The 16271-nt window shown below is 38.2% G+C and overlaps 1 protein-coding gene across 2 annotated transcripts in view; it reads left to right on the forward strand.

Annotated features, from left to right (window-relative positions):
- Positions 1 to 6541: 6541 nt before the first annotated feature.
- LVRN (laeverin) overlaps positions 6542 to 16271 on the forward strand; it is a 52148-nt gene continuing 42418 nt past the window's right edge. Inside the window, exon 1 of one of the 2 annotated variants that reach the window (XM_071581681.1) lies at positions 6542 to 6646. The gene's annotated coding sequence lies outside the window, so the exon portion shown is untranslated. Of the gene's footprint in view, positions 6647 to 10522; positions 10669 to 16271 lie in introns of those variants that run through there. The other variant, XM_071581682.1, reaches the window with a different exon arrangement.

Genomic DNA, 16271 nt, shown 5'->3' on the forward strand with positions numbered 1-16271 from the left:
ACACATAGACACACACACAGACACACATAAACACACACATAGACACGCACACACATACACACATACACACACACAGACACGCGCACACACGCAGACACACACAGAGACACATAGACACACACACACAGACACATACATAGACACGCACACACATACGCACACTCAGACACGCACACACATACGCACACACACATAGACACGCACACACAGACACATACGCACACACATACATACACACATACACACACACGCATAGACACGCACACACATACATACACACGCACACACACATACACACGCGCACACACACATACACACACGCACGCACTCACATACACACATGCATACACACACACACATACACACACGCACACACACATACACGCACGCATGCACACACACACACAGACACATACACACGTGCACACATACACACACGCACAGACACATACACACACACATACACGCACACACAGACACATACACACACACACTCGCACACAGACACGCACACACACATACATGCACACGCACGCACACACACACACAGAGACACATACACACACAGGCACACACAGACATACACAGACGCACGCACACGCGCACACACACATACACACACACACATAGACACAGACACACACATACACACACATACATAGACACGCACACACATACAGACACACATACACACACATACACACGCGCACACACACATACACATACATACACGCACACACATACACACACACATAGACACCACACATACACACACATACACACACACACATACACATGCACACACATACACACGCACACACATACACACATACATACGCACACACACATACACACACACATACACAGACACACGCACACGCATACACACACACATAGACTGACGCATACACATACACACACAGACACAGACAGACCCACACACACACAGAGACCCAGAGACATACGGAGACACACATACACAGAGACACACACACACATACACACACACACACACATACACACACACATACATACACACACATACATACACACACACACACAGACACACATACATACACACACACGTGCATACAGACGCACGCATACACACACACACATACACAGAGACACACATAGACACACACACATGCATACAGATGCACGCATACACACACGCATACACACACAGAGTACAGTAATTACTCTTCTATTCTCTAAACTCTTTATATGCATGAAAAGGTACTTTGTCCCGGATGAATAAATCATAGCATTACATTTTCAAGGTGACTGCAGTGTACACATAGGATACCATTACATGGTGACTGAGGAATAATCACAACTGTTATAATTAATTTATCATTGTTTCTCTGCAACTTAAAACAGCAACCCCCCCCCCCCCCCCAGCAAAAAGAAAAAACAAAACACAAAACTTCTAATTTAGGTAACTTCTCTTTCCTGTATTTTTTATTGAACAGAATTTTATAAAAGTAAAGCAATCAGAAAGCTAGAGTTTTAGCTGTCTAAAGTGCATTTCTAGTCTGAAAAATCATATGCTCCTAATAAAGAAGTAATAGAATGAAAAAAAATCCATAATAGATTGTGAAGACCTACTTACATCCCAGGGGTTTGTGATATGAAATTTAGGTTTTGTTTAACTATGTTCTCTTATCTGTCTGTTATTATGAGAATAGCCTTGAAATGTAGATTTTTTTTAAATGTTTTTGAGATGGTCTGAGCAGGTGCGATGGGTGTTTTCAGATCTATTTGTGTAGAAATACACTTGTTAAGCTCTGCTGCAGTCAAGCAGTCATACTCTTGGCACAACCAGCAAAGACTCTGTGTTACTCCCTTACATAGTGCTTTGTAGTATAAGTATCCTCATGGCAAGGACATTAAGGACTGTGACCTGAACTATTCCAGCTGTGATGATCAACTCATGCTACTATGTGATCGACTGTGCTTGGGGAAGGGAAGAACAATAAGAAACTGTTTTTTTAAGAAGTTGTAGGACTTCGGGCATACAAAACTATCAACCCACACTCTACTGTCACTCACTGATGTAATTAGAAACACACTGTGTTTATTTGTATCTCTAAAACTAATCAGCTTAACTTACTCCTCCTTTAGGAATATTGAGATGCATCTCGTGTTTCAGTGGATCACAGAGGCCAGTACTTTCATGGTCAACGTCACTGTTTAGAAATGTCACTACCACACAGTAATTCCCAAATGTAATCACTTGTAAATCAACACAGAGCAGCTTGTTTATCTGAGGAGAGAGGCCTCAATTCAGGAGATTATGAATTTTGCAAAATAAGAGTTTTGTAAAATGGTGCTTAGTTGTGACCAGAACTGTTAATGAGTGAATTCAAGTTGACAAGAATTTTTGCTGATGGTTTCTCTGCACCAAAGGGACTACCTAAACAGCACTGGTGCATGGACAGCTCATGCCCTGCAGTCAAACAGGAGTTCTAATAACACAATGTTATTCTCTACTCTGTACTTCTCACTCCCTGTTTTTTTACAGGAACTCTTGAAAAATCTAGTGTTTCTCCCTGGAGGAAAACAGGAACAATTTTCAAAGTTGGAAAAGTTTCCAGGCACTCCTCTTAACAGCCTCTGAGCTGTAGTTGTCTTGCTATCATCTTCCTGAATTTTACTAGTAAAATTTTGAAAATACGTGCCAAGTTATATTCACTAAAGATGACTTGTAATGTTCATTTTTATCATACATTTTCCTAGTGAAACACAAGTGTGAGAATTAAGGTAAAATACTACATCATTAAGACCTGGATCATGGAAAGATTAGTGGAGTTTTGCAAGACAGGGTGTTTCAAGTGTAGCCATTTTGAATGATAGTCTGAATCAGGCTACTATAAAAAAGTCATGTATGATAAACATTTTTTCACTGTTAGATCCTAATGTGCAGCCTCTAGTGAAGGGTTTTATCCTCCTTTGTATGTTAGCATTTAGAAAATCAAGGGGCATTTTTTCAAGTTTTCACTGTTCAGAAGTTTTCCTATTTTTGTGATTGAGACTGATTATTTGATGTCAGTACATTCCCTATTTTATAAATATGTGATTTTGAAATGCAATACATTACAGTGCTTGCTGTAGTGTAATATGACTACTCCACCATAAAAACAGTTTGTTCCCCCAAGATCCAAACAAACAAAACATGTTCTGTGTTTACTTCACGGGTTCAACCACAAGAAATTTGACCTTCACTTAATTTGCATGGTTTTTCTCTGTTTGAAACATGCAATGTCCAACACATTCATCTCTCTGGTATTTAAGCCACTATAGAAGGTTTTTTTCAGTATGTAATATCTCAAACTAATAGAAGTATAACATTTTTATTTTCTGTATAATGCAGTAGCATAAATTAATATTTTCAAAAGGTAGAGAAGATTCTTTATTTTAGGTAGCAGTTAATGTTATATGGGAAGAAAGGTGCTTGTGTTTATAGTTACCATTATTTGTTTACATAAAACCTATTTTTACATAATTCTTCATATCCCTCCAAACTAATTTAAGTTACGAAGGTTTCACAGAGAGGTTACAAGCCAGATTTTGCCAGTTTATATGTTCTACAGTTTTTTCTTCCATAGGCCTTGGTACCAAGAAATGGTGGGATCTGGAAATCCAGAGCACTGACCATAGAGAATGTGTGTTTCAAATATATCACTCTAGTTTTTACAAAATACAGAGCTGAACTTTTCAGCAGTGCAGACCATTTGGGGCTCCACTCACAATCACTGGAAGTCATCAGTCTGTATAGCTACACGTTGGGAAAGAAACCAATAAACCTGCAATTTACTTTTCTAAGACTGAGCAGTACTGATCAAACCAGCTTCCTTGACATTCTTGCACCTCAGTGCATAGGACTTCGGCAGGAACAATGGAGACTGAAAGCTAGATCTTTCTGTGAAGACATGGTAACTTTATTTAACTGGACTAAGTGGTTATGCAAGTTTCATGAAGGGTCTCAAAAGTAGGATGAGGAGCTGAACCCTGTGGTCAAATATACCAGTGTTTCAACATGCATTTTTGTACTCTTTAGTATTCTTTTGGGACCTCTGTAATTCTGGAAGCTTCTCAAATGTTACAGTTTGCACAAGTTCCTCTGAAGAGTGCAAAGATTAGCAAAGACTGGCAAAGAATGATCTATATAATTACAGTTTGCACAAGTTCCTCTGAAGAGTGCAAAGATTAGCAAAGACTGGCAAAGAATGATCTAAATAAATCTGTATGTCTCTCCAGGGCAACCTCAGTGGCAAGCTCAGCATTATTTTGAAATCACAGACCTTACCAAACCACAAATCATAACATTCCTAAGTGGTTCACAGTATGGCTGTGTGTGCAAAGACAAGGTCCATAAGGGTATATTTAAAAGGCATTTGAACACCCAACTACTGTTGTCATAAGTTGAGGTTCATGAAACAGCTTTGGATCTCTGCTTTTGGTGTTCTTTTTTCTAGGAGCAGTTTCTATTTTTGAACAGTACAGTTCTCAGAGCAGCAACCTAAATTAAAGTTCTTTCTTCACAGAAATAAAAATCCCTGCCTTTAATCTACCTAGGTGCAGATAAGTGAACTAATAATAGGCTCTGCCTTAATATAAGGAATTGCAGCTCTCTATCTCCTACTTACTTGGATTAACTTCCAGAGTTCAGAAAAAACAAAATGTCAAACATGCTTTAAAACAAGAAAAGAGGATTGGAGTGTCTTCGGCCACCTGGATTTCATGGCCCAGCTTCTCCAGTGAATTTAGGGAGCCAGACTTTTGAGAGTCTATCCACCAAAGCAAGATAATGCATGGAAAGGTAATCACTAGAGATGCTGAAGGAAAGAAACAAGGGTTAAGCATTAAAAAAAAAAGCCTAGCAACCAATGTCTGGGTGGATGTGTGTTCCTGAGCATATAATGTGGCCAAGTATACCCTTGTTAACCTCTCAGTGGCAAGAGGCCAACATCCACTACACCAAAACAGGTGATTCTTAAAGATGCTGCATACTCTGAGCTCCTGATGCATTTCAAGGTTCACTAAGCACCCTAGCTTGGGGTTTGGTGCCTTCCCAAGCTGACTGACAGTTGTGAAGGCAAAATAAAGAAGGTTGGTTGGAGTGTCATATGGATTTTGAGAAGGGTAAAAATACTAGTATTTCTAGTCCTAAATTAGTATGAATAAACAAGTTTATTCCAGTTACAAGAGGAATGCAGACAGGTGCATGATACTCTCCATTTTTCCTGTTAAACAGATGTAAACAAATGACTGCTAGAAGGACAAATTTTCTCTTTTGGAGTTTTTAGGATTATGGATGCAGTTACATGTTGCAACAGGGATTTTTTTTTAGCTGAAGCCTTCCTTATTTGGAATTTGTGAATGTATTTGCCTCATACTTTCTACACAGCTGGATATGTTTGTTTTCTCCTGGAACTGGAATGATTACCCATTCTTATCCAAGCATTTAGCCAAACATTACTTTCACACAGCAGTACCTCATGACAATTCAATCTCTAGAAGAGGACCTGTATTAGAATGTAGTTCCTAGATATTTGACCAGTTCTGAAAATGCTATTAGAATAGCAATGTTCTATATGCCTGCTGAAACATGACAAGTAAAACAGTAAGGAAGATAAGTTATTCCATGATCAGCAGAACTAGTGAAGTCTGATTTCCTCCAAGTCTGTGCACTCTGCTATCCAATACCACTCCCTGCAATAAGCCGTCTTCCCTTCCACTATCCCATGAGACATGTGTCTCAGTAACTTGAGATCTTCCTGTGCTCACAGCATTTCTAATTCACTATTTGCCTCTATATTCTTGTCTCTTTTTCCACCCCCTGTGTCTGCAGTGAGGATGGAAACATGAGCTCCAGTTGGGATTGAGCTAATGAGCCAGGCAGTGCCACACGCCAGGGGGACAGTCAAAACACATGGGATGGACAGCCTGTCACCCTGTGCCAAAGGGGATAGGGTGGCAGTTCCCTCAGCAAGAATTCTATTTTCTTTCTCTATATATACACAACACCTGGGTAATTAAATATCTTTAGACATCTGGTTTCTTCATGCAGGCTGAAATGGATCGACAGATTCAAAAGTGAGGAGATACTGAAAGAGCTTTCTTCCAGGGATAGATGCTGATATTAAAAGTAGGAATATCTGCCATTTATAATTGACAGGTATAGCATTAGCTATTTGAGACATCTGAATAGCATGTAATGATTGTACTATGGAAACTCAGACAAATTAAAAAAAAAACAACCAACAAATGAGTTATCCAATAGAGTTTTTCAATGGCAATGGGTATGAAATTTAGCATGAAAGACTAAAGGCTGGCACCTCATGTCAATGAGCTGGAGGATTCATCTATGTTATGGGTTCACCTAGGCGGGCCTAGATTTGGGCTCTGAAGTGTGGACTAGGCCGAAGCTGTCAGCTGACTTGAGCTGGGCTGAGCTAACAGCTGACCTCTTCTAGCCAGTAATTTTGTATTCCATACCACATTATGACACCATCTCCAGGGAAGTAGGAACCAGTGTGGGAGTGGTTAAGTCAGTCGCTTCTCAGCCCTCCTCTTGGGAGGACACACGATGCTGTCCCAGGGGGGATGGAGAGGACCAGGCCCACCACTGGCTCACAGGGTATCTCAGGAAAGTAAAATGTGTTCTTCTGGGTCTCTCCTTTCTGCTTGAGTTTGTCTCCCTGGGGAATAAGGTTTTTCTTAAGTAATGTGTAGTTAGGACAGTAGAATTTGTGTGTTCGTTAAGAAGTTGAGGTGGGGAACTTGTTGTTGCAGACTTGTGTGAGTGTATATTTGTACTCTCTTCTAATTGACTCTTTCTTTCTGTGAAAATATATGTAGTTTTAGTATAAATGCAGTTTGAAGTGTTTTTTTTCTTTCCCCTCTCTTTTCCTCCCTTTCCCTGGTGTTAGGAGGGAGGCTTTTCTCTCTGAGCTTGGGGGGGTTGGCAGTTGCTTATCTTTAACCAAGACAGATAGATGCTGATATTAATAGTAGGAATATCTGCCATTTATAATTGACAGGTATAGCATTAGCTATTTGAGACATCTGAATAGCATGTAGTGATTGTACTATGGAAACTCAGACAAATTAAAAAAAAAAACAACCAACAAATGAGTTATCCAATAGAGTTTTTCAATGGCAATGGGTATGAAATTTAGCATAAAAGACTAAAGGCTGGCACCTCATGTCAATGAGCTGAAGGATTCATCTATAAACTGGTAAATGGGCTCAGGGTCTGCTCTTTCTTAGTTCCTTAGTTTTAATTATATGATTTATAAAGAACAAAATTTGAGCTCCACAGATCCTTTTCTCAAAATTTTTGCCCTGTTTAGTAGACTAACCAAATCTGTCTGACTTCCCAGAAGAGTTATTATTCAGAATTTGATAAATGTATTTAGAGTTTGGAAAGTTTTATTTGTTTCACTCAGCTGTGCCAACTGTGTCCTAATAAATAAACATTAATATATGAAGTAATTTTTTAAAAACAATTGTAATAGATTGTGTTTATGGGAGTTGTGATGCCATAACCACACTGAATATGTTATTATCATGAGATCTTCATCTACAGATGAAAAAGATATGCGTGCTTTAACCCTTGCATGAATACTAATCCTGATACGTCCTGTGTGCATTTATTTCCTCCCACTAGCTGTAATTTATCTTTCACTCTGGCTTCTCACATATAGAAGATAATGGGTCATTCTAAGTCCTTTCTACTATTTCTTGCTAGGATTTAAACTTGACTTGTATGTTTTATATAATCCACATCACTGTAAGTGCTGTTACCTGATTACTTTTAAGAGGTCTTTTCATGTTAATCTGTTGGGAGAGCTGTCTTCATGTGACTAATGCATTTATATTAAAATTTCAAGACACAAGACTGCATGCTTTAAGAAGTGGCTATTTTAACTGGATCTAAAGATACAAGTCATTCAGTACAAGTAAATACCATGTTATGGAAATATAAAATTATCTAACTTGAAAGATTCAAAATTATGCTTTTCTTACAGCTCATGAAATAACTTTTAATCATTACTGGTACCACTGTTACAAATAAAATATATTTCTGATTCAGTTCCTTACTTTTTTCATTACAAACTTACTTATATATACATTCCTCTGTCAGCGAAGAAGTTCAAAATTATGGAGAATGTAATATCTATCTATTTACTGTGAAGAGAATTGTAACTAAGTTATTTGATTCACTGTCTGTGCAAGTGAAAAATCCTAATTGTTTTCTTCTAATCTTCCATCCCCCTGCTTTATTCTCTTTCCTTCAGCAGTTCGTAGTTTCAGTAATTTCTAGTTGTTGCTTCTACTCATTATTTTTCAGTAATTTTAGTAGCTCTTAGCTGTTGTTTTTACTCATTATTACCTTGCCTTACCTGCCTAGAGAAGGGCAGCTGCTGGCTCTGTCCATGTCATAAAATCCTCTTCGGAACAGAGAGATGTTACCATAACATGACAGTACTCCTTCATGTAGTCTCCTCCTAGGTTTTGTCATTCATGAATGACCCATTTCCAGATGATTCATAAGTCTGAGATACTGTGTTGACTGTTTGTGCTAAAGTGTCTCATGCCTCCCTTCTGCTGTCTTGGGAGGATTCAGCTTTAGCAGTCTATTGAAAAGTGCAAAGGTTAGACAGGTAAGTCACAAGACAAAGTGGAAACGAAAAGTGGCTCCTGAGAGGAGTTACAGGGACAGGTGCAGTGTAGGAAGCGTGAAAGGGTAATTTAAGACAACAACCTTGTGCTGCTTCTCAGTTTTTTATAGAACTTGGAGCATACTGATACATCCTCAAGCAGCATCCCTGCTTTTCCATGACCTCTGCGCTAGCAGAGTTCCTGGCCTGTGCCCTCCAACTGTATAGCTTAACTATGTTTTGATGTGTTTGGTTTTATTGGTTACTGAATAACAATAACAGATTGTAAATCTTGGACTACATTTTCTCCCCAAGACTCTATTCCCATGATGCCCTATCTGCAAAATGACCTACTGCTAAGACCGCAGTCACTTACTGTCACTTATTAAACTGGGATAAATTAACTATGGGATCACTGAACCCCAACAACTTTGTGTTTTCCTGGTACTACAGCTGAATGAACCTGATGAATACATCATCCATTTTACTGAAACAGTTTTCAGGTGTTTTCTAAGTCTTCCCATTTAAAAATGGACTGATGTTCATTTTAAGTAACAACAAATTGATATGTAGAGAGCCAAATGACGGACCACTTTGGATACTTCTGTGGCAGTATATGCTGTATAATCTTTCTGAGAAATTTGGGCATGCAGCTGGTTTATTTAAATGTAACTAAGACTAGGGTAAAGTTCTTTCTGTTAAAAAGCCTAAGATGATAAATGCTAAAGGGGTAAAATACTAAAATTAATAGGTCTGAGACCAATTGTCTTCAAGCATGTAAACAAAGCGAGCATTGTGTCTCCACTGACTGCTCTGTTTTTCTAACTATGTGCTGGCAAAGAGTCTGTGGCTGTTTCAGTATATTCTGTCTCTTGATCAAAAGCTTGCTATGGCCTATACATTGTGCAGAAGCCTTTCCAACAATTCCACAAATCCTTTACATTTTTTCACATGCAGATGGTTTGCATTTTCCATTCTCTGTTACATCTGCATTGGGATAAAGTTTTTTTATCTTACAATGACTTCAATTGAAAAATAAACATCTGTCCATTATGCCATGTTTTTTCAGTTGAGAAAGTGTCTGAGGAGAGCTCTTATAGCTTATTACCTTTGCCTGAGAAATCTTAGGACTATATAAACCTCTTTGACATGAAGGATTCATTGTACAGTCTGTAAGGGCATACAATAGGATAAAAGTCAAGGATAATTTATGGGATATTCCTACAGCCAAAAACCTCAAAGGTGGGGGACAGTATTTTTTCCTGACTTTTCTGGGCTCAGAAGAAACTGCAATATTGGTGTGGTTGAGAAAAAGCTGGTTTGGTGCCTTTTCCATTTGCTCCTCTGAGGATGCTTACTTGCTTACAATGTTTTTATAACAGACAAGTGCTTTCTTCAGCCAGTGCTACCTAGAAGTGGGTGTAGCTTTCATGCATGTCAATTCATTAATTTAACAGAGTCTAAACACAAAGTTTAGAAGGCAAAATTGTACCACTTGCAGTGATTTGGCTTTATCCCAGTATTTGTGATAAGAATCCAGTTTTGTTATGCTAACATGGGGTTTGCCCTAGCTTGTCAGCCCTTGAAGATCTAGATTTTAAGTGGGAAGAGTACCATCCTATATTGTCACTCAGAAAATGATGCTGCACAGACATTGACAATATTTACATGACATTTGGAGAAGCAGATAATGCATTAAATGAAGGGGGACAATTAACACTTCGTCATTGCTTCCCTTCTGTAATCCCTTCCCCTCTGTAATTCTTCTTTAAGGGGTTGAAGAGTGGTTCATGTTCTTTCCCTTTGCTCTAACTTTGGCTCAGCACAGGAGGGGGTGAACAGCTGCATGAAGGCAGGAATAAATAGTCAAGACTGAAATAGGACGGGAAATTTTAAAACCAGTGCTGCCACTAGAGACATGTAAGATGACATTGCACCTTCCACAGAGCTGAAGATTTACTAATGTACCACGAGTCACTCAGTGATATTCTTGCATGTGAGTATCATATCCCCAGAAAGCAGAGACCTGGCTGCAGCAATAAATCCAACTCGTGAAAAAACTCCAGCACTTCACTTCAGCTGAAGGGTCTTTACTGAATTCTACATGCTTCACTTTGAATTTAGAGCTTTGTAGATAGGTTTTTCCTTAATTTTATAGTATATATATTTTAAGTTTTATTTTATTATATATATTTGTTCATAATTATTTTTATTAGAATTGCTGTAGCTATTTTGGTGATATTAAATTTTGCTCAGTATTAATTACTGAGTTAGGAGCTAGGAAATTATGTTTAGGTATTTATTTGTTAATTGTTTCATAACTTATATTAAAACAGATAATATGATTGTATAAAATTAAAATGTGAACAATTAAAAACAGACTTCAAAATTAAAATAAGTTTTGAAATTATACAGTCTGATACTTTTGCAATGTTTTACTTCACTGAAAGTTCTGCTTTTTTTATTTTTTCACTGAAATTCATGTTCCCTCTGTTGGTGAAGATATACACATATTCTATTACTGCCGTATAGTAAGACTTGCTTCGGTAGATATGCTAAATAACAATTGTACCCATGAACTCTTGTCTACAGTGTGCAAAAGGATTCAGGCCTAAGCATACCATCTCAGTTTTGAGAGGCTCTCGAAGAATAAGTAAACAATAGAATAAAAACCCCAAAACCAAACCAAAAACCAAACCAAACCACAAAGAAGAAAAAGCTGTGATGCCAGCATGCTGGATTTAAACCCCTAGTATTATTTTGCTGCATACAATCTCTGTTGCTGGGTTGTTTGGACCTTGCCTATTTTGCTGGACCGCAGCAATATGTCCCCTTGCATAGCTTTTCTTTGTTTCACCAGATGATTCCAGCAAATTGCATAGAAGATCTGGTTCCTGAAGCTGTTGTAGGGGCTGATCCTTTCTGTGTGGTACAGTGCTTACTTAGCTCTATTTGTGAATTTTCTGATACTACAGTAATTTTGTTGTAATCAATTTTACACAAAGGAGATTAGATACTTCTGGAAGCAACCACAAAGACTTTCTAGGTGAATTAGAAAAGAGTGTGTTTGCATGAAGCCTTTAGTGCAGAAGGTGCAACATTAGACCTTTGCTGACTTCTCTTTTGGTTTTGAGGCATCAACCTTTCTATAGAACTTAAAACATATAATGTAATTAAATGCACAGATGTTCATAATTTTCTCTCTTTTGTTTCCACCCCTTGTGCTGGAACTCTGTTGTTCCAGTTCTCTGATTATTGGAACCATTCCTGGAACTCTTGGTGTTAACTTACAAATTCCATTAATGTTGTTGTGCTGCTTGTCTGCATCTTTCTTCTCAATTGCAAACCTCACTGACAGTGTTTACAATACAGAAAAAGAGAATCTCTAAATGCCTGGAACCAGCTGTGTTCTTCGCATTCAATGTTTTCCTTTTGAATAATAAAGTGAGAGCAAAAGATGTGGCATTTTGTAAAGATATCATGAGATCTATTTCAGTATCAGCCAGCAGGAAAGTAATGTGTATATACTTACAGCAGCGTGATGCCAAACTTTTGAAAAGGCGTTGTCAGAAATTTATGCTATCTCAGTTGGCAATATCTATGGTATTGCTCAGTTTGAGACACCTGGACACCTTCCTTTGACCTGTAACGTTCATACTTTGTGCTGCCTTCATCGCACACTTGTTTCCAAATCCAAATTTGTCACTCAGTTCCCACCACAGTACCTCTTTCCCCTTCTGCTAATTCCAGGAATGCTTCTTTGTTAGGCACAACAGTCATGTGACAATGGCAAGTGTTGGTGTGCCAAACTAGTACACCAGCCTTGCTGGGTACCCTCAGATTTCCACATGTGAGGTGTATGAATTTGACAGGTTTGATGGTTCATGAGGTAACAGGCTCATTTTGGTGTCTGTGGCCTGCTGTTTTCTTCAGACTGCTGGGGAGTATCATTATTTCACAGCTGCTAGGTAGATACTTAGATGATAAAAATTTCAACTCTTCAGTACTGGGTATATTAACAACACTGTAATGAGAGTTCAGGCAAGGAAGGCTGATGGCTGTGGAAGCAGAAGATGTCTCCTCCAGGAGAACTTCTATCTTGGCCCTATATTTCCTATCCAGAGGTAGCAATTATTAGTTCATTGGGCTGTGTGTTCTGGGGTAGTAGGGAACTTGTCTGAATCAACTCTCTCTGACGGTAGTAAGGAAAACAGCATGGCAACAGAGATGGCAATAACAATAAACACAGTTGCTGGGCAAAAATTAGCTTGTTTGCAGTTTCAGAAGAATGATCATGATATTAAAATGAACTCACCATTCCCCATGGAGAAGTGTTTAGCTCTTACCTATTATGATCACATCTCTTTATTTAGGGTTGATACTATGAGTTTGAGAAGAGAACTGAGATCATTCCTGAGATACACTCCAAATTAATTATTTCTGCTACATGCTACCCACAACAAGGCATCATTAAGATATTTAAAGCAAACCCAGACTGCCCTTTTATGATACAATAAAATACATTCATGCAACTGAAGCATCTATTATCTGAGAAGGAAAAGAATGATTAAGCAGTGTAACAAAAATGGCAAACTGCCAGAGAATTGGCTCACTTGATTTTTTTAATAAACAAAATTGCTTTAACAAGCTTTGAAAGTGTTCCCAATTTGAGACATAAACCCCTCAAAAATGAATGTATGCCATAGTTCTGCTTTTGAGATGGAGTCCTGAATAGCTGCATTTGGTTCAACAAATTTATTTGGGATATTTCCCCTGATATTCCTTTGAAAAACTACTTATGGTTGTAAAAGGTTCTGTAGCAATAGGACTAGTCCCATAATGGGATTAGAAGGAAGTAAAGAAACTGAAAATGGAGTAAACTACTGTAATTTGGTGTAAAATTAAGGGTAACAATTAAGAGAAAGAAGACATATCAGGAGAGGCAGCAACTGAAGAGGTAATGGAAGGGGTAAGATTAGACAGCTCTTTATTTGGAAGGTGTATTGTCCTATTATCCACTGTGCTTGATGTTGCATTTTACATTTGACAACATCTTGCTGGCCCAGAGAAGTAGTGGTTAAATACTGTACATTCATATAACACCAAATTAATCACATTGCTGTCTATACTCATTTCCTGACTAGTCTGAACCCACTCTGTATCTTATGACAGCAATGGCCAAGGATTATGCAGAGACTTGCAGAAAGAACTCATTGATACAAGAGCTGCAGTTTGCCCTTTGTACTTCTCAAATCTAAATGCAGACAAGATGATGGGGTTCAACATTTGAGATTTTCATGTATTTTGAAATTAAATTGGCCAGATTGTTGTAAAGGTTGAGGTTCTAATGTATTCTTGTTTGTATTCAACTTTAAGAAACTACTCACAGCCCAAACAACAAAAAAAAAAGGGGGAATAAGAGTGAAAGAGAATAGAATCAGATCTGCCAGTAGGGTCAAAGGTTACTAATGTTTGGCAAAGTCAGCCATCCTGGGAGTTCAAGAAACATCTATAATGGCTAGTCCATACTGTATCCTGCCAGTAAAGAAAACCAGAAAAATGAAGACAGAGTTTTACAGATCATGTCTTTTGGATCATGTTACCATGATACTTCAGGTCCACCTATGAGTTTTGTGAATCCCAAATATCTCCTCATGCAAACAAGGAGCAAATGGTGACCTTGAAGAGTTCTGAATGAGCTGTCTGCCTGAAAACAAGCTCTCAGTGCCTAACTCCATGTTAGCAACATGCTAAAGTGAGCAAAGTAATGGACAAAAGGGATAAATAGAAGTTAAAATGATTGGCTTTGACCAGTGCTTTTTCAATCTTTATACAATCCATACTGTTCTTGCCTATCAGCAAAGACCAGAAATTAATCAGATGGACTAAATGGGATACACATGTCTAAATGAATGTAAGGCAAGAGAGGTTTCTTTGTTCAACATAGGGGAGATATCTCAGACTTCACCTTTGTAATACTTGGCAGAAACGTTTGCTGAATATGGTTTTAGGTAATCCACGCAAAATAAGGGTGTCCCAATTACATGTTGTGTGTCATCTTTAATTTGAAATGTGTTATCTCTGTCTAGTCAAGATGCAAAGAAAGCAAAAGGGGAAAATGCAGAATGTGTGTAATGTTACTCTACACAGCTGGCTTCCAAAAATTTGCTGCAGTAGATGGCCAGTGCTGGTGTCATTTTTTGACAACCCTGGAATTATTTTCTTACCTTCCACAATTCATGCCAAAATTATTCTGTGTTTTTGTACTTTCCCTTTTCTTGTTACTCATTAATCTGCATTTTGAAATTACATAATGTATGGGAAAATACTCTACTTAGGCTCAAGATAGCTATAAATTCAAGATATTGCATGTACTTGCTATACTGTGCTTCGCCTTGGTTGAGAACCTTTCCTGAGAAATGTCTGTTTATAACCTCTGAGGTGCCATCTGCTGAAGGAGACTGGGACAGCAGTAAGCTGAAAGGAAATGGTAACATTTTGTTCTATTACAGAGGGAACACTTCAGAGTTCACATTTTATTGGCACATACACTATTTTGTGCACATGGTGAGAGAAGTCATGCAATGAGGGACTGAGGGAATATTAAATGAGTTGATGGATTGAGGGGGTACTTGAAAGGGGTAATCAAAACCAGAAGGGTTTGTTACTTCAGTAGAGGAAACACTCAGAGCATCAACTGTCATCCTGGACATCATTTGGAATGTGTGTAAAATGGGTGTGGGTTTAGTAATAAGAGCTGAGCTGGCTTGAAAAGCTTCCAATAGCTTCCCATGAGGCTCCTAGAATAAAAGTTATTTAAAAATTTTTTTTGCAAGTGAGACCATGATAATCCTGCTATAGTTATGTTGAACATATGCTTGGGCTTTGAGGTTTATCTCTTCTATAAGGGGCAGGACATGTATCTTGTGTTCAGGTTTTAAATTCTGGTTCAAATTGCAGTTGTGATCATAATTCCTTCATTCCTATCATAAGTGACCCCAAGTAAGAAAATTAAGACCCATTTATAATTTTAGAGGCAAGAACTGAAAATGTATGCTTATGTCCTATTGTTGTCCATTATTGTTCTTGCGCAGGAGCCTTTTCTTTTGTCACAGCACTGAAGTCTCCTTGGGAAAGACCTCTATCCATTTTCTTGATGTTGCCATATTCTTTGCTAGATTTAGGTATTACAGCAATGCTCTTGGGGCAGAAAGTGGTCTCCTCAAACTGTAAGGAAATACATGATCTGTTCAGTTATCCCTCCAGAACCAGATGTGACTCTTGTAAGGACAAGGGCGGTGCGTGATGCTAGCCATGAATCCCTGAAAAAAGTGAGATCTAGTGACGTGCTGATATTTAAAGATGACTCAATATGAGACAATATGATATGAGAGCAGTAAAGGAAGTATAGTGAGCCAAAGAGTTCCTTCAAGATATGAATACTACCAGTTTGGGACAACTGCGGGACAAGGGTATGAAGGACTAAAGTTCATCAAACATACAAGAAGCATTTTTCTCTCTAAGTAACTGAGTGGATTATAAAATTTCCCAGAAGTCATTAGCTGATGATTTAACAAATAATACTCATATGTGGTGTAA

The sequence above is a fragment of the Pithys albifrons genome, chromosome Z (assembly GCF_047495875.1).
Source record: "Pithys albifrons albifrons isolate INPA30051 chromosome Z, PitAlb_v1, whole genome shotgun sequence".
Lineage (NCBI taxonomy): Eukaryota > Metazoa > Chordata > Aves > Passeriformes > Thamnophilidae > Pithys > Pithys albifrons.